We start from the raw sequence: 20,228 nt of genomic DNA on the forward strand, positions 1-20,228 counted from the left end.
TGGCCCGGGAGTGCAGTGGAGGATGGCCCAGGTGCTTGGGCCCTGCACCCCATGGGAGACCAGGAGAAGCACCTGGCTCCTGGCTCCTGCCATCGGATCAGCGCGGTGCGCCGGCCGCAGCGCGCTGGCCGCGGCGGCCATTGGAGGGTGAACCAACGGCAAAGGAAGACCTTTCTCTCTGTCTCTCTCTCTCACTGTCCACTCTGCCTGTCAAAAAAAAAAAAAAAAAAAAAAATTGAGTTGGGCAGTATCCTATCTTCTTTGTTTCCTGGAAAATGTTGCATAGAAATTTTATTATTTATTCCTTAAATAATGATAGAATTCACAAGCAAAATCTGTTTCTGAAGCTTGAAGAATTTCAAACATGAATTCAATTTATTTAACAGATACAGACATGTTCTGGCTATTTCATTTTGAGTTATATTTGACAGTAATGTTTTCAATAACACAGATAAAGCCACCACCTGTGATACCGGCAACCCATATGGGCACAGGTTTGTGTCTCAGCTGCTCCACTGCCAATCCAGCTCCTTGCTAATGACCTGGGAAAAGCAGCGGAAGATGGCCCTGATTTCTTCTTTTGAATCTACCAGTTTTTGCTTCATATATTTTGAAGCTCTGTTGAAAGGCGCATACATGGTTAGGATTATTACATGTACTTAGAGAATTTCCTCCTTTTTATTACGTAATATCCCTCTTTACTTCTGCAATTTTGTCTTGTTTTGAAGTCCAGGTTATTTATTAGTAATATAGCTATTCCAGCTTTCTTTTATTAATGTTTGCATAGCATATTTTCACCTATTCCTTTCATTTAATTCATCTAAATCTTATATTTACATTGGATTTCTTGTAACAAGTCTATAATAAGATTTTTCTTTGTAATTCAATCTGATCATCATTCTTTAATTTGTATTGACCATGCACACTTTTTTTTTTTTCTTTGTCCCCCCACTCACAATACAGCCCAGGCATGATGAGGCCAGAGCTGAGGTGTACATGGGGAAGGCCTGTTCTGCCTCCTCTTTCTATACAGTCAGTGTAAGAACACAGCCTGTGGTAAGCACCAGGAGGCCTGACCACGCACACTTAATATGATTGCCAATCTCTTTGGATTAAAAACCTACCATTCTGCTAGCTGTTGTCTACATGTCCCATTTATTTTTTATTTCTTTTTTCTCTGACTTCTGCTTACTATTTTCATTATTTTATTTTATGTTTTTAATCAATTTACTACTATCCATTTAAAAATATTTTACTATGGTTGCCCTAAGGTTTACCATAAACATAATTAATCAAAATCCACTCTTAAATAATATTATATTGCTTCTTTGTAGTGTAAATATCACAATATGTTTTGTAAGGGAGAAACTGGAAATGTATTGTTACAATATTTGTGCTCCACTTAAGATTTTTATCTATTCTATATGCAATATGGTATTTTCAACTTTTGCTTTAGAGAATCAGGTATCTTCTAGGGGAGAGAGAGGGAGGGAGTCAGGACTTGAAACTTGGTTTGGCATTTGTTGTTGCTATTCAACCTTCAGGATGCCACAAGGTTCAAGTTCATGTATCAGTACTTTGTGTTTAGGCATTCTTCTTTCTCCTAAGGCAGCGTCAGTGTTGTCCTGGCATTGTGTCCTTTGGTCTTGGGAGTGCAGCTGTCACAAATCCTCCTTCCCCTCTCCTCACTATAGATCTGGAAAGCATGTATTTCTGTTTGCTCCCTGGGACAAATGATTTTCCTGTTTCCATATGCTGGCTTCAGTGGGTATGCACCAGTACCTAAGACTGATAATTTTCCTTTCCTTCTCTCAATGCAGATTAAGACGTTCTTCCCATGGTGGACATAGGAGAGAAGAATTCTGGCTGAGTTTAATGCATGCCTCTCTTTCCCCCTCTCTTTGCACTTTAACCTTTAGCACAATATTTTCATTCTTCTTTTCAGCCCTTCCTATGAATGAAGAAAAGGTGCTCAACAAGAATGAGAATGCTTCTTTCTTCCATCTGCCACCACAAACCTCATTCTCTCCCCACCAGTTCTCACTTGACTTCCACTGATTCACCTGCCAACCCAGCTGATTTTTTCCCTACTAATGTCTGACTTTATCTGAACTGAGTAAGCAACTTCACATTATATCTTAGCCTGTAGATAGATTTGGATTACTTGGCTGTACTGTTACCTCTCTTCTTTAATGCACTTCTAAAAAAAAAAAAATCTCTCAGTTGATTCGCTATTTCTTCATTCATTTTCTAAGGTCAGGCAGAAGCCAGGAGCTTGTTATTAAACCCAGATCTCCCACATCATGGCAGGGAACCAAGGACTCAAGCCAGCATCTGCTGCCTCACAGAGTTCACATTAACAAGAACCAGGGTCAGGAGTGGCTTAGATGGGACCTGATGCAGAATGAAGGCATCTAGAGTGACTTAACCATGGTGTCAAATGCTCCCCCTCCCTAATACCCTAGCCAATGGATTTTTTTTTTTTTTTTTAAAGAAAGGGGAGGAATGCTAGCGAGAGCAAAGAAAGCCTTTCAGAAGAAATGCCAGATAAGATAACCTCAAACAGGGGCCAATGTTTCATCATATAGCAATGAAAGATTACGTGATACTGACTATAACAATAGAATTGAATACTTTTTACTGTATTCTAAATTTTTTTTTAACTTTTATTTAATGAATATAAATTTCCAAAGTACGGCTTATGGATTACAATGGCTTCCCCCCCATAATGTCCCTCCCACCCGCATCCCTCCCCTTTCCCACTCCCTAAAAATCATGAACTTGGCTCTTTATCTTGACACAAGATTGGGTGTGATATTCTTTCCAGCTCTCAAATTCCCAAGCAAAAACTGGAAAGTAATCTCACAGTTTAAGTTAATGCCTATAAGCTAAAGATTTCTAACTAAGTGTCCCCAAATCACTCCTTTTCAGAGCTAACAAACATTCTGCGCTCATGTGTCACAGGGATGAGTATATTGGCTTCCCAATTGCTCCTCCTTCATTTTTTTCTTTGTTGGTAAATGAAACCAAAATTTTCTTCAATCATGCTAGACTACTGAGCAACTGTCAACTAGACATACTACTTACTGTTTAACATAGTTTCAAGGTCCTGTTCAAGATGACTGAAGTGATGGATGTGTTAAATAGATTGCTGTAGTAATTTAACAGCATGTATCAAAACATCATGATAAACGCATTAAGCATATACAATAAAAAGATTGTTAAAGATATAAATAGGAATAAGGTATGAGGATTAATATAACTGCCATCATTTGTAGATAGCATGATCAAGTATATAGAATCAGCAGAAAACCCATTATTGGATCTAATGAAAATTGTGATATTAATAGAAATAAGACCAACTTATTAAAATCAATGATCTTTCAACAAATAATTTATAGCCATCATTTGTAGTGGAACATTGCTGCCATATGGTATCTTAATGGACATTTAACCTTATGCAAGCTACTTAATACATCTGACAGTCCTCTTTACAAAAGCACGCCATAGGTCTACTGTGAAGATGAACTGGAATGAAATCTGCTTCTGCAACATATTAACCCATCCTTTAAATCAGGGATAAGCCCTCCACCTTTTCTTCCCTAATTATTATAAAAGACTATATTTTCCTTTCACAGGTTGTTAGGCTTACTCAAAGAAAGTTAAAAATTCCTTTTCCATAATAATTATCCATTATTTAAGTTGTATTGTCACATTGTCTAAATGTTGCTTTGCGTATCTTGTATTAATAATTCCCCTTTACAGAAAGATACTAATTTTTTTTCTGCAGCTTATTTCCACTACCAATTTTCCAATGTTGAGCCTTATACTTCAGATATTGAGATATTTTTCAAAGATATGAAAAGAGCTCATATGGGTCTCCCTTATTTTTCAGCTCCGCATTCTTTTGGCACAACTGTTCCAGGTACTCATGCTGCAGCCAACACAACAAAAATGAATATACATCAAGCCAGCAATTTACAGTGCTGCAAAGGGAACTCTAATTTAGAGTGAGGTAAATTCAAAACTTTGTGATCCATTTGTCTAGAAAAAGACCCCAGTGTTTCCTATAACATGTAGTTAATGTCTTTCTCAGTTTTTTGAAAATTGAGTAAGACACAAGTATTATACATGAATGTTTTATTCTTTCTTTAAAAGTTCAGTTAGTATAGCAATTTACATAATGTATCACTTAAAATAAAAGCTATGATTGAACAGGTAGAAGAACAGGGAGTATTTTTTCTGCTGTGCTCAACAAATGGAAGCATTTTATACATGGTATCACTTGGATATATATCAAGGAGGAATTTTTGAATTTCATAAGCCATCAACTCCTCTACCTTACTCCTTCACCTCCCTTTCTAGCTAGTAAATATGATAGACAATTCCTTATTTGTAAAAACATATTATTACACTATGACACTTTCTTCCCGCTTCTCAAATATATGGCTCCACAACCCAGCAGGGTTTACAAAGTGGCAGTGCATAGCTTAGTAACTGATTTTTCAGAAATTATGTACAGTCTGATGTGGAAAGAATGGAGACAGACACATTAAAAGTTAGAATATAGGAGCTCTTATGGAAAGAGTAATTGTCTTGGTTATGTCTTACTTAATTCTAAAGTGAACAGGAGGTTTCACTGATGAAAAATTACTAAAATGTGAACATGCAAACATAGGTGTTTTTGCCAAAAATTTCCTATTTTTATAATGGTAAACTTACAACCCTTTTAACTGTATTACATATTATGGAGGAGTTGACTGTATTAATCCCATCCAAGTCAGAAATGAGAAACTCAGCATGCATGAATATTACAAAATTTATCATTTTCATTTTAGTAAGTCAACACCATTTAGCAAGAAAGATGTGCTAAAGAGATTTTTAAAACTTCATGGATTCCTCACTATTTAGACCCATTCTCATATCTCCACTGTCAATGTTCTTCTGCACCACCATTAACAAATATTTATTGAGCATCCACTAATGCAGTTTTCTATTTTTTCTTTTAGAAAGAAAAATAGGTCTAAAAATACACTTAGATGCCAAGTTTCTAATAATATAACTAGATAGATGAGATAAGCATAAAATATACTTAAAATATAATGTTAGTGTTGGCTAGACTTATGGAGACCACCTAATAAAACAAACTTTTTAATGAAAGTGGCTAAAGTCTGGAGATGGCAATACTTATAAATGGCCACAGAGCCAGTGAATGGCATAGCCGATGATGGAGACACTTTTCTCATTGTTCATATTTCAATCTTCCTTCCCAAATAAATGACACCAAAGTTTCTAGGTAGAGTTCAAAGACATGGGGGATTGCCATATGCAAACCACCATGAAGATCATTTTCACAAAATGAAATATTTTCATTGACTTGCCATTCATACATGACAAATGTGCTATGTACTCCGATTACTCAGCAAAGGCAATAGGTCTTTGCTAACTCAAAGTGTCCTCACAGAACTAGTAGTATCAGCTTCAGATCACTTGGGCTTTTTTAAAGAAACACAGAACTCAGGGCTCCACCGGAGACTTCGCATCTGCATTTTAACAAGAACTAAGGTGGAAGACTTTCAGCCATAATTGTGTTTGAGAAGCCCCACAATGGGGTGATTTTAGTAGGGAGGAAAAATGAGCCACACAAGCAGTTGCAGTAGGGTAGTCCCTCCTTAGCTGTGGAGGGTATGTTCCAAAACTACCAGTGGATGCCCGAAACTGTGGGTAGTGCCAAACCCCATTCTATGTTTTGTTTTTCCTTAGCAAAAACATCTGTGATAAATTTTAATAGATTAATTTATATATCGAAGCCTTACTATGATTAACAACAGTAACATATAATAAAATGTAACAATTATAGAAGTTTTGTGAATGTGGTCACTTTCTATCTCCAAATAGATAATCGTACTTTCAGTCACTGTTAGGAAGAGCTTTAGCTTTCTCCCTAGCATACCTGAATTACCTGAATTACTCGTGTCTGTGGGGCTATTATTCAGTAAAATAAGGGTCACTTGAATACAAGCACTGTGATACTGAAGCAGTCAATGTGACAGCGGAGATAGTTACTTAATAACTAATGAGAAGGTAGCATATATACAGCAGATACGCTGGACAAAAGGATGATTCACACCCAGGGCAGGACAGCGTGGGACAGCACGAGATTTCATCATTCACAAGTGTTTTGGACCATGGTTGACCATAGGTAACCAAGACCATGAAATGCAAAATTATGGATAAAGGAGGATGACTTTATTAACTATATCAGAAAATGAACATTTTCTACCTTAGAAGGGCTGCTTGTGTTCTGTAAGCAAAATTTGAAATCAAATGAAATGTGCTTCCTCCTCTGCCCAACTGAAACCCAAGTTCTGCCATGAATCCTTCTCAAACCACATAAACCAAAATAATTTTTTCTAACACACACACTGAGCTTACGTAACACTCATGATGTACCTTTGTCATCAACCGGCTTGTGCTGCTAGAAATATGAGGTATCTACAAACAGTATCCTTCTGCTTCAGTTTCAAGTGGGGCACCAAAATGTAAGAACTTTCAAAATAGGTACCAAGGATACCTATAGTCTAAAGTGACCTTTTAGATTTAATAAAAGAAATGATAAAAAGGTCTGCACTTGATTAACAACAATTTATTATACACTTGAGAGGAAGTTCCCAATATAGAGGGTTGGTAGAATTCTCTGGCATTCCCAACTTTTGGGGGGAGAGGGATCAGAGAAAGGAAAGGTGTTGATTCCCTCTTTACACAAGACAAGTAAGGGGTATCTATCACAGAACCATTCAGAGACCTGACAATGAGCACTTTGGAGAACAGGTGGCTTGCAAGCATAAGCAGTAATATCTGTACTATCCGAGAAAATTTTAAATCAAGAAGATGATACTAGAACTATCCCTCAGGAAACCCAATGTCAACAGAGGGGTTACATTCGAGGAAGCTGCATCAGTACTGCTGATGGGGGGGGGGGGGATGTGTGGGTGCTTCCCCTGAACCAGAAATGGACCACATGGGAGGAGACAGTGGAGAGCCATTTTTCAAGGAACCCCTCATAGTGAGACAAAATGAATGGCAGTGTGTTGGCATCAGGAAACACAGACATGAGGGATAGTATCATGGTTGTAGAATAGGCCCCAGACATTTGTCAATAAACTGTGTGAGGTTCTCCAAACAAATTCATCGCAAGTTCCCCATAAGAAAGTGTCAGCTTTGTGTATTTAGCAGATGTAAAGAGACTCATTGTCAGATTAAAACTGTACCTCTAGCCTGCGCCGTGGCTCAATAGGCTAATCCTCCACCTTGCGGCGCCGGCACACCGGGTTCTAGTCCCGATCGGGGCGCCGGATTCTGTCCCGGTTGCCCCTCTTCCAGGCCAGCTCTCTGCTATGGCCAGGGAGTGCAGTGGAGGATGGCCCAGGTGCTTGGGCCCTGCACCCCATGGGAGACCAGGAAAAGCACCTGGATCCTGGCTCCTGCCATCGGATCAGCGCGGTGCGCCGGCTGCAGCGGCGGCCATTGGAGGGTGAACCAACGGCAAAGGAAGACCTTTCTCTCTGTCTCTCTCTCTCACTGTCCACTCTGCCTATCAAAAATTTAAAAAAAAAAAAAAAAAAAAAAAAAACTGTACCTCTTTGACACTGTGCCTTCACCCCAATTCCTTCTCCCCAGATCCCAAACTCGGGAAACTGAGAAGTCACGACTACTGAGTACTGAGGTGCAAGGAACATGGTAGGAAGGAGATCAGCAGAAAGGTCCCCGCCGTCCCCCAGTACAGGCTTCCAGCCCTGAAACAGGTTCAAGGCCGGAGAGAGGTTTTCCTTTCAGTGAATGCTAGAGTTACCATATTATATTGGGGCTGGTGCTGTGGTGCAGTAGGTTAATCCTCCACCTGCAGCACCGGCATCCCATATGGGTGCCGGTTCTAGTCCCAGCTGCCCTTCTTCCAATCCAGCTCTCTGCTATGGCCTGGGAAAGCAGTGGAGGATGGCCCAAGTGCTTGGACCCCTGCACTCACATGGGAGACCCAGAAGAAGGACCTGGCTCCTGACTTCGGATCAGTGCAGCTCCGGCCATTGCGGCCATCTAGGGAGTCAACCAACGGAAGGAAGACCTTTCTCTCTGTCTTTCCCTCTCACTATCTGTAACTCTACCTGACAAATAAATAAATAAATAAAATCTTTAAAAAATATTATATTAGACTAGATTGGACATTTTAATTTTGTAAATTTTAATTTTGTAATGCAAAAAAAAAAAAGAGAACGCTGTCTAATATCTTCAGAAATAAGGGTATTTCTACTTATAACTGCCCAAATATTTGTTTTGGAATAGTCACAGAAAAAAATAAGTTTGTTTCAGGATTGTTCCCTGAGAAAAAATATTTAGTATAACACTGGTGAATTCATTGAAGGTCAGAGATCATTTCTAATGCTTATTGAAGCCTCCAAGGTGATTTATACACTACACATCATTTTTGTTAGAGCTCATTTGAATGCCAAGAAAAAAAAAATCAATACATATAGGAAGTAGCTTAAATAAAACAACCACTACCACCAAATGCATTATGTTGAAACCTACATTTTCTGAGCCCCATTAGACAGCCTAGGCTCTTGTTCCACTCCCATCTAGAACTTCTACTCAATATTATTTTAAACTAACCAGCTCCAATCATCACTAAAATCCCAGGTATAGCTGTACAACACATCCGTGAATCCAGAAGATTTCTATTGACACTTCTCTGAAAAATAAGATACAACACAGGAACATTTCTATTCTTTTCCCCAAAGCATAGCTCCTGGCTGCCAGCAAAAACATCTTCTTTTGTATTCTTTCCTTTTATCTCTTGTCACAAAAACTCACAGCCACCCTCTATTTTTTCTGATAAATTCAGTTCTGGCAAGCTCTAGCCAATAATAAGCTGGAAAGTAGCCACCATTCCAACTCTTGCTCACAAAGTAGTTCAGAATTCAGTAACCTTACATTTGACAAAAAGCAAGCACTAGTCCTACCACACCCAGGGGCTGAATCAATGGTCACTGTGGCCTCAAAGCCCACTCTTTGTTCCTACCCAACGATGGAGATAGCACTCCAGTGAATTTTAGTGAAAAGCAGTTATGTTGCCAGAACTGAGAGGTTGTTAAACACTCCTCTGTGACACCCAGACCTTGCCTAGGAAAGGAGGCAAGTCTCAGCCTGCATTCCCACTGAACGTAACCGTTGGTCCATCCATCCCAATTCACTTAACCTCAGGAGCCCTGCTGCCACCCTGTCCAGCTGTTGAAATCAAATAACAGTGCCGTCTGGCCAGGGAATACACCTGCGACCCAGCTGTATCACTGGTGATTTCTGTGCCCACCCCTCACCGCAGCCTAATTACAGAGATCAGGTTTTCAGCCTACATTCAGAGCAAAGGCCGCAGCCCAGCCATCTAGATCATCCGAAAGGAAGGTCTGCAGGCCCAGCACAATTATCAATCATTGCCATTCCTGTTCACAGATATTTCATATGCTGATCCACATGGCCAGCCACAAGAGGCACGTCTGGGCCAAGTCAAAGCCATGGAGCCACGAACTCCATGCTGGTCTTCCACGTTGTTGGCAGGGGCTCAGGGACTTGGTCCATCTTCTACTGCCTTCTCAGTGACATTAGCAGGAAACTTTATCAGAAGCAGAATAGCTCGGACTCCAGTTTGGGATGCTAGCATTACAAGTGGTGGCTTAACCTGCTGTTTCAAAACATTAAACCCTAATAGTTGATTTTTGAAAAAACAAACAAAATGGATAAACCTTTAGTTACACCAACCATGAAGAAAAAAGGAAATAAATTCAGAAAGAGGTGTTACAAACGACATGACAGAAATGCAAAGGGTCATAAAACTGTTATGAACAACTAAATGTTACAAATTGGATAAATAAAAGAAATGAATAAATTCTTGGACATATACAACCTGTCAAGACTGACAGGTTCTACAAAGAAGTAGAGTAGAAAGTCTGATCAGACCAATAATGAATGAGAAGACTAAGCCTGTAAGAGTCTCTCTTCAAAGATATGCCAAGTATCTGATGTCTTCATTGCTGAATTCTACCAAATGTTTAAAGAAGAAATAACCCTAATTATTCACAAACTTTTCCAAAGAAACCAAAGGAAATGGAATACTTTCAAACTCTTTTTATGAGGCCATCATTACCTTGATACCCAAGTAAAACAACATCATAAGAAAAATATTTAGGCCAATACCTTGATGAACATATTTGTAAAAATTTCAGGAAATTATCAGTAGACTAATTTTGATGGCATGGTAAAAGAATAATTCACTACGATCAAGTGGTGTTTATCCTTGTGATGCAAGGATGATTCAACATTCAGAAATCGATAACTATGATACACCACATTTACACAATGAGGGAAAAAATCAGATCATCTCATTAGATTTTAAAAAAGCATTTGTTTAAGATTCAACATGCTTTCATGAAAAAAACACTCAATGAATTATTTAGAGAAGGAATATCCTTCAACACATTAAAGGCTAAATGTAATAAGCTTCCAGCTTACATTATATTCACTGATGAAAAAAATGAAATCGTTTCTTCTAACATCACGAGTAAGAGAAGGATACTCACTTTCATCACTTATATTCAGCACATTTTGCAAGTCTGCCAGAACAATAAGGCAGGAAAAAGAAATGAAAGGCTTCCAAACCAGAAAGACAAAAGTGAAACTTTTACTGTTTGCTGACAACAAGATCTTACATAGATAAAAACCTAAAATTTCCATTAAAAATAGATACAACTAGGCCGGCACCTAGCGGTGCCGGTACACCGGGTTCTAGTCCCAGTCGGGGCGCTGGATTCTGTCCCGGTTGCCCCTCTTCCAGGCCAGCTCTCTGCTGTGGCCCGGAGTGCAGTGGAGGATGGCCCAGGTGCTTGGGCCCTGCACCCCATGGGAGACCAGGAGAAGCACCTGGATCCTGCCTTCGGATCAGCGCGGTGCGCCGGCCACAGCGCACCAGCCGCGGTAGCCATTGGAGGGTGAACCAACAGCAAAGGAAGACCTTTCTCTCTGTCTCTCTCTCTCACTATCCACTCTGCCTGTCCAAAAAAAAAAAAAAAAAAAAAAAAAAAGATGCAACTAGCAAATGAATCCAGTAACGCTGCAAGACAAAAATATACATATGCTAATAATGAACTTCTTGGAAAAGAAGTCATGAGGACAATACCATTTACAATAACTATTAAAAACTAAAATACTTAGGAATACATTTAACCAAAGAGGTAACAGATCTGTGTACTGGAAACTATAACACACTAATGGAAAAAACTGAAAAAGATACAAGTAAACGAAATATATCCATGTTAATAGATAGGAAAAATTGATGTAAAAATGTCTATAGTACTCAGAGCACTATGGATTTAATTCAACTGCTATCAAATTCCAATGTCATCATCACATAAATAGGCCAAACTATCCTAAAATTCATATGGAACCATATAAAACACTGAGTAGCCATGAGAATCATTAGAAAAAAAGAATAAAACAGAAGGCATCAAAATACCTCATTTAAAACTGCACTACAAGGGCTAGCATATTGGCACATTTCTCATGATGCTGGCATCCCATATGGGCAGCACCAATTTGATCCTGGCTGCTCCCCTTCTGGTCCAGCTCCCTGCTAATGGACCTGGGAGAGCAGCAGAAGATTCCTCAAGTCCTTGGACCTCTGCAATCACTTGGGAGACCCAGATGGACTTCCAGGCTGCTGGCTTCAGCCTGGCCTAATCTTGGACATTGCAGACATTTGGGAGGGAACCATTGGATGGAAGATTCATTCTCTCTCTCTCTCTCTCTTTCTCTCTCTCTCTCTCTATCTCTATCTCTATCTCTTTCTGTCTCTATCTCCTCTGTCTCTGTAACTCTTTCAAATAAGTGAAATGAATAAATAAATCTTTTTTAAAAAAAACTATAGTACAATGAGATAATGGCAATAAAAATAAAAAAAAAAAACATGGCACTGACATAGGAAAATAACAAATTAACCAATGGAAACCAATAGAGCCCTAAAATGAATCCATGTATCTATGGTCAACAGATTTTCAACAAATGTGTCAATAACATACACTGGGAAAAGGACAGTGTTTTCAACAGATGGTGTTGGTAAAACTAGATATCATGTAAAAGAATGGACCCTTTTATCATCCTATACAAAAAGATCTACTCAAAATGCATTAAACACTTAAATATAGGACCTGAACCTACAAAACGGTAGAAGAAAATACAGGCAGAAAATAACCCAACATTGGTCTGGGAAAATATTTTTTCAGTCTTGACTCCCAAAGTTCAGGCAACGAAAGTGAAAACAGACAAATGGGATCACACAGAAATAGAAGGCGTCCGTGCAAGAAAGGAACTGACTATCGGAAGTAAGACACATGTTGTAGATTGGGAAAATGTTTGCAAGCCATGCATCTGAACAGAAATTAATATCCAAAGCATATAAGGGATTCAAACAACTATATAGAAAGTAAGCCAATAACCTGCCTTCAAAATAGTCAAGGCACCCAGATAGATATTTCTCAAAAGATGACATATAAATGACTGCTAGATAAATGAAAAAAAAAAAAAACATTCAACATCACTGAGCCTCAGGGAAATAAAAATCAAAACCACAATGAGATATCACTTCACATACATTAAAATAGATAATATCAAAAAAAGATATCAAGTGTTGGTGAGAGTGTGAAACCCTTGTCACAAGTGGTAGGCATGTCAAATAGTACATCCACTATGGAAAGCAATAGGGAGACTCTTCAAAATATAACAATGTAATTACCATATGATCCAGCAACCACACTTTTAGCAATTTACCCAAAAGGTTGCAAATCAGTGTGTTGAAGAGATGTCTGCACTCCCATGTTCATTGTAGCATCATTCACGATATAGCTAAGATGAGGAGTCAACCTAAGCACCTATTCATGGATGAAGAAAATGAGATACATACACAAAAAAGAGATTTTCCTAATTCATGACAGCACAGATGTACCTGGTGGATATTATGTTAAGTGAAATAAGCTAAACTCAGAAAGACAAATACTACATTCCCTCACTCATATGTGAAATCTAAAACAATTAAACCCATAAAAGCAGAAAGTAGGATGAGAGTTACCTGAAGCTGGTGTAAGAAAGGCAGGGAATAGCGAGTTGATAGCCAAAGGGCACAAAGTCTCAGTAGACAGGTGCTATAAGTTTACTTTTTTTAGATCAATTGCACAGAAGGGTGAATACAACTAACCATTTAACACTGTAATTTCCAACATCACTAAGAGCATTCATTTAATATGTTCTTTTTTTATCTTTCCATTTTTTATTTATTTATTTTTTTAACTTTATTTACTGAATATAAATTTCCAAAGTACAGCTTATCATTTAATATGTTCTTATCACAAAATTATTAAATATTTGAAGTTACAGGCATACTAATTAGATTTCATAATTGTACACTGAATTCAAAAGTCATCACACTACTTTGTACCTCATAAATATACAGCTGTACTTGGTCAATATATAACTTAAAACCATCAAAAGTCAACAGAAGCAAACACAGAAAATGCAATATAATGCGTCTATTGAAACTCTAGAGTCTTTTATGGGAGGGGATCCTAGATGGCTGGAGAGGACATAGCCACGCTAACTCGGATATGAAAACAAAGGACGACCGCGTTTTCAGGAGTCTGACTGATGGAAACTTTCTGCTAAGAACGAGAAAACAGTGAAAACTCTGTAGCACAAGAGGAGAGAAGACAGACACCACGGCAGCCAGATACAACCAGCTGGGGGCTGAGAACCACCATCTAACCACGGCAAAGTAGAATGAAATTGTTGCACGTCCCACTGCTCAGTTTTAGCTGAGAGGGAATTCCACAGTCACCCACTGACTTACTTCAGCCTGAGGAGCTGACTGGGGTCTGAGCTACTTCCAGGCTTGGTGCAGGGAAGCCATGTGGCTTTCTTCCCCTCCCCCACAGCTACAGAGTATGCTACTTGGCAGTGAAAAGCTGCACGGCGCACTTCTGTCCTGCAAGTACCAGCACCAGAGCCATGGTCAAGGCACATGTGGGGCAAAGGACAGATGCTCTAATTCCTACAACTGTGGGAGTTTTGAGGCATTAGACCTCATGCACGCTACATGAGTAAGGGGGATTCATTGTAGCTTCTGGGTGCTAACACCAGAAGCAGCCCATAAAAAAATCAACTCCCAACCTGGGAGATATGATAACAACCCCACTATACCCTATAACTCAAGGACTGTATTAATGAGTTCCACATTTCTCAGTGCCACTGGAATCTATCCAGTGAACTTAAGAAACTACTGGCATTCCACCTGTCTGGACTCATAGCCTCCACAGAAAAATCTGTTTATCCTGCAATCACTCTGTAGGACTAGAGTAGGGTTCAGTTCACAACCTCTCGTCCCATGACTAGAAATGTTGCTGTTATAATACAGTACTTTACAGATACGCAAAAACCAAGAGAATTCACTACCTCCAGACCGACCTTGCAAGAAATTCTTTAGAAGGTCTTGCATTAGAAGTAAACATCATAAAAACACTTGATACCACCAAATTCACCAACAGAACACACAGAATTAGTATCTGATCAACGTAATTATAGGTCTTAATTCTTAGCTATTAATACTAACCTTGAAAATAAATGGATCAAATTTTCTAGCCAAAAGTCTTATGTAGAATAAATGGATTAAAAAAAAAGACCTTGTTATATGTTGCCTCCAAGAAACTCACTTCACAAAGATGCACAGACAGAAAGTGAGGGCAGGAAAAGATACACCATGCAAATGGAAACCAAAAACGAATAGGAGTAGATAGAACAGACATAACAGAATTTAAATAAAAATCTTAAAAATGGAAAAAAGGACATTATATTTTGATAAAAGGTTCAATTCAGCAAGAAGACATAACACTCATAAATATTTATGCACCTAACACAAGACCACCCAGAAATATACAACAAATATACCTAAATAGAGAAATAGACTCTAATACCATAACAGTGGGTGACTTTAACATCCCATCTTGTCAATGGACAAATCATCCAAACAGAAAATCAATCAAGTTTACATCACAGTTGAAACAAACTATTATGCAAATGGATCAAACACATTTACAGGATGTTTCACCCAACAGCTACAGAACACACATTCTCTCATCAGCACACGGAACATTTTCTAGTCTAGAACACATATTAGACCACAAATCAAGTCTCAGCAAATTTAAAAACATTGAAATCATATCACATATCTTCTCAGACCATAGAACTAGAGATCAACAACAAGGAGAACAACAGAACCTTCATACACACTTGGACATTAAACAACATGCTGCTGAATGTGGGAATACAACAAAAGCAGTATTAAGAGGGTAGTTTAAAGCACTGAGTACTTACATTAAACAAAAAGAAATGTCTCAAATTAAAGATCTAATGATGTGGAGCCACTGCTGTGGCATAATAGGCCACTTGCAGTGCTGGCATCTCATATGGGCGCTGGTTCTAGTCCTGGCTGCTCCTCTTCCAATTCAGCTCTCTGCTATGGCCTGGGAAAACAATGGAATATGGCCCAAGTGCTTGGGCCCCTAAACCCACGTGGGAGACCCAGAAGAAGCTCCTGGCTCCTGGCTTCGGATCGGCCCAGCTCTGGCCATCACAGCCATCTGGGGAGTGAGCCAGCAGATGGCTGACCTTTCTCTCTGTCTCTCCCTCTCTGTCTGTATGTCTACCTCTCAAATAAATAAATAAAAATATTTAAAAAATAATATTAAAAACTCTAATGATGCATCCCAAAGACTTAGAAAAAGAACAAATCAAAATCAAAATCAGCAGGAGGCAAGAAATAATACATTTAAGAGCAGAAATAAATGACATTGAAACTAAAAACAATACAATAGTTCAACCAAATAGAAAGTTTTTTTTGAGAAAGATTAAATAAAAAAAGGTACAGAAAATCTAAACAGACCCATAACAAGCAATGAGATTAAAGCAGTAATCCATAGTCTGCTGTAAAGGAAAAGACTGCAAAATGATGGCTTTACTACTGAATCCTACAGAACATTCAGAGGCAACTCCAATACTCTTCAAATTATTCCAGTATATTGAACAAGATGGAACTCTGCCTAACTCTTTTTATTAGGTCACCATCACTTTGATTCCAAAACCAACCAAATATGCAAATAGAAAACTACAGATCTACATCCTTAATGAACAGAGGTACAAAGATTCTCAACAAAATGCTAGCAAATTGAATACAAAACCACATAAGATATCATCATGATCAAGTGGGATTTATCCCAGAAGTGCAAGGATGGTTCAACACCCACAAATCAATAAACGTCATAAATCACATCAACAGAATGAAGAACAGAAGCATGTGGTTATCTCAATAGATGCAGAGAAAGCATTTGATAAATTAAATGCCACTTCATGATAAAAGCCCTCCATACATTAGGTAAAGAAGGAACATACCTCAAAATTATAAAGGCCACAAATTAGAAACCAATATTTGGGCCGGCCCCCCGGGGCTCAATAGGCTAATCCTCCGCCTTGTGGCACTGGCACACCAGGTTCTAGTCCCAGTCGGGGCTCCAGATTCTGTCCCAGTTGCCCCTCTTCCAGATCAGCTCTCTGCTAGGCCCAGGAGTGCAGTGGAGGATGGCCCAAGTGCTTGGGCCCTGCACCCCATGGGAGACCAGGAGAAGCACCTGGCTCCTGGCTTCGGATCAGCATGATGCGCTGGCTGCCGTGCGCCGGCTGCGGCGGCCATTGGAGGGTGAACCAACGGCAAAGGAAGACCTTTCTCCCTGTCTCTCTCTCTTTTTCACTGTCCACTCTGCCTGTCAAAAAGGAAAAAAAAAAAGAAACCAATAGCTAATATCACATGGACTGGGGAAAACTGAAAGCATTTCCCCTTAGATCTGGAACAAGACAAGGATGTCCACTTTCACTTCTCTTGTTCTATATAGCACAAAAAGTTTTAACAAGAGCAATTAGAGAGGAGAAAGAAATAAAGGGTATAAAAACTGGAAAAGAGGAAGTCAGATTTTACATGTTTATAGATGACATGATGTTATATACAGAAAAACCTCAACACTCCACAAAAAAGTTGTTAGAATTGCTAAACCAATTCAGTAAAGTTGCAGGTTATAAAATAAACATTTTGAAAAGCAGCTTTTTAACATGTGAATGACGAATTCACTAAAATAGAAAGCAAGAAAGAAATCCTATTCACAATAGCCACAAAAATCAAATATTTAAGAAATTTAACCAAAGAAGTGAAAGATATCTACAATGAAAATTTCCAAATATTGATGAAAGAAATCATCAAGAACACACACGAAAAATGGAAAGATTTCCTTGTTCATGGATTAAAAGAATCAATATCATTAAAATGTCTATACTAACTAAAGCAATCTACAGATTCAATGTAATCTCTATCAAAATACTAATGACATTTCTCTACAGAATTAGAAGAAAATCCACATTTATATGGAATCACAAAAGAGCCATAAAAGCCAAAAGGATCCTTAACAATAAAAATCAAGCTGGAGTCGTCACAATACCTGATTTCAAAGCATACTACAGGGGCCAGCGCTGTGGCTCAGTGGGTTAACGCCCTGGCCTGAAGTGCCAGAATCCCATATGAGTGCCGGTTCAAGACCCGGCTGCTCCACTTCCTGTCCAGATCTCTGCTATGGCCCAAGAAAGCAATAGAAGATGGCTCAAGTCCTTGGGCCCCTGAACCCACATGGGAGACTGGGAAGAAGCTCCTGGCTCCTGGCTTTGGATCGGTGCAGCTCTGGCCATTGTGGCCATCTGGAGAGTAAACCATTGGATGGAAGACCTCTCTCCCTCTCTCTCTCTGCCTTTCCTCTCTCTGTGTAACTCTGACTTTCAAATAAATATATAATTAATTTAAAAAAGCATACTACAGAGCTATAGTAATAAAAACAGCATGGTACTGGCATAAAAACCGATAGATCAATGGAACAGAATAGAACACCCAGAAATAAATCGACATTCATACAACATTTTTGAAAAAGTACTCAGAAAATACAGTGGAGAAGGGATAATCTCTTCAACAAGTGATTCTGGCTAAACAGGATATACACACACATATGAATGAAATTGTATCCATTCCTCTCACCATCTACAAAAATCAACTCAATATGGCTCAAAGACCTAAATTTTAAGCCTGAGACTATGAGGTTGCTAGAAGAAAATGCAGGGGAAACACTTCAAGACATTTGTGTAGGGGACAACTATTTAGACAAGATCTCCAAATCACAGGCAACAAAAGCAAAACTAAACAACTGGGACTTTATCAAACTCAGAAGCTTCTACACAGCAAACAAAATGATCAATAAAGTGAAGATACATCCAATGGAATGGGAAACATATTTACAAGCTATGTATCTGAACAAGGATCAATATCCAAAACACATGAACTTGAAAAAACTCAAAAATAAAAAACAAACAGTCCAGTTAAGAAATTGGCAAAGGATTTCAACAGACAGTTCTCAAGAGCAGAAATATGGGCCGGCGCCGCGGCTCACTAGGCTAATCCTCCAACTTGCGGCACTGGCAGACCGGGTTCTAGTCCCGGTCGGGGCACCGGATTCTGTCCCAGTTGCCCCTCTTCCAGGCCAGCTCTCTGCTGTGGCCAGGGAGTGCAGTGGAGGATGGCCCAAGTGCTTGGGCCCTGCACCCCATGGGAGACCAGGATAAGTACCTGGCTCCTGCCATCGGATCAGCGTGGTGCGCCAGCTGTAGCGCCCGACCGCGGCGGCCATTGGAGGGTGAACCAACGGCAAAGGAAGACCTTTCTCTCTGTCTCTCTCTCTCACTGTCCACTCTGCCTGTCAAAAAAAAGAGAAAAAAAGCAGAAATATGAAAAAATGTTCAACATCACTAGCCATCAGAGAAACCCAAATTCAAACCACAATGAGATATCACTTCATCCCCGTCAGAATGGCTAAAATCCAAAAAACAGAGAGTAACAAATGCTGACAAGGATTCGGACAAAGGGAAACACTAATACACTGTTGGTGGGAATGTAAATTGGTGTAGCCACTGTGGAAAACAGCACAGAGACTTCTTAGACAATGAGAAAAAGAGATTTCCTATGATCCAGCAATCCACTACTGGGTATATACCCAAAAGACATGAACACATTGTATCAGAGATACCTGCACAGCTATGTTTATAGCAGCACTGTTCACTATGGCCAAAATTTGGCATCAATTAAGGTGTCCACCAGCAGATGAATATATAAGGAAAATGTTTTATATATATATACATATATATATATAAAATTTAAAATGATTCCGCTGTAAAAAAAGAATTCTACCATTTGTAGGAAAATTGACACAACTGGAGGACATCATGTTGACTGAAATAAGCCAGATAAAGACAGATCCCACTTTTTATCTATTATAGGTAGGAACTAAAATTAAAGATAAATGAATAAATAAAAACAGATACAGAAACAGAAAAAGAATGAAATGCTCATATGTATCAGTATTGCTGCAAATATGGTTTTGTAAAACTTTGTTTCACACCTCTTAGAACCAATGGTTAGGAATGTTATGCTACTATAGTTTTAATAATTTGTGACTACTTTAAGATTTACTGTATATTGATGAAATGGTTGTTTTTCATTCAATTATTATTGATAGTTTTTGTCTAAATTCTCACTAAATGAGGGTCTTTTTGCTTTTTACTTGTTAAGCTCATTTGGTGAAACAGTAAGCCTTTTTTCTGTAATGTAAATTTAAAAGATGTCATTTCAAAAAGTAAAAGAAAGAAGGAGGAAAAAGAGAGGAAAGTGGTAGGGAAAGGGGGGAGGGAGGGAGGAAAGGAATATCATTATATTCTTAGAACTGTATCCATAAACTATACTGAATCTGTTAACAACTAATTAAAATTAAAATTTAAAGAATTTAAAGGAAAAGAAAAGAAGAAAGAAACTTTATAGGTCCCTTGGCTGCCAAGGATTAAAATTATCATTTGGGGGAGCAGAAATAGTCTATTACACTAAGCTTTTTAGCTTCATGATGTTTCTTTGACTATAGGACACACAGTGAGAATAGTAAGCAACGATTACTATTTCCTGTGTGGGGCCTTCTGCAACCATATTGACCATTATTTTCTCTAACCAC

At 38.8% G+C, this 20,228-nt stretch overlaps 1 protein-coding gene, 1 long non-coding RNA gene and 1 other non-coding gene across 3 annotated transcripts in view; all 3 read right to left on the bottom strand.

The window, feature by feature from the left end:
- Positions 1-20,228, bottom strand: part of DPP6 (dipeptidyl peptidase like 6) — a 1,252,024-nt gene that overhangs the window by 1,221,854 nt on the left and 9,942 nt on the right. The gene's annotated exons all lie outside the window — the stretch shown is intronic.
- On the bottom strand, positions 939-1,073 carry LOC127493857 (small nucleolar RNA SNORA51). The gene has a single exon (XR_007924395.2). It is a non-coding gene; the product is annotated as a small nucleolar RNA SNORA51 (small nucleolar RNA).
- On the bottom strand, positions 2,768-10,804 carry LOC138850384 (uncharacterized). The gene is made up of 2 exons (XR_011390085.1): positions 7,640-10,804; positions 2,768-7,271 (listed from the first exon to the last, which is right to left on the bottom strand). It is a non-coding gene; the product is annotated as an uncharacterized lncRNA (long non-coding RNA).

This window comes from Oryctolagus cuniculus, chromosome 7 (assembly GCF_964237555.1).
Source record: "Oryctolagus cuniculus chromosome 7, mOryCun1.1, whole genome shotgun sequence".
Taxonomy (NCBI): Eukaryota; Metazoa; Chordata; class Mammalia; order Lagomorpha; family Leporidae; genus Oryctolagus; species Oryctolagus cuniculus.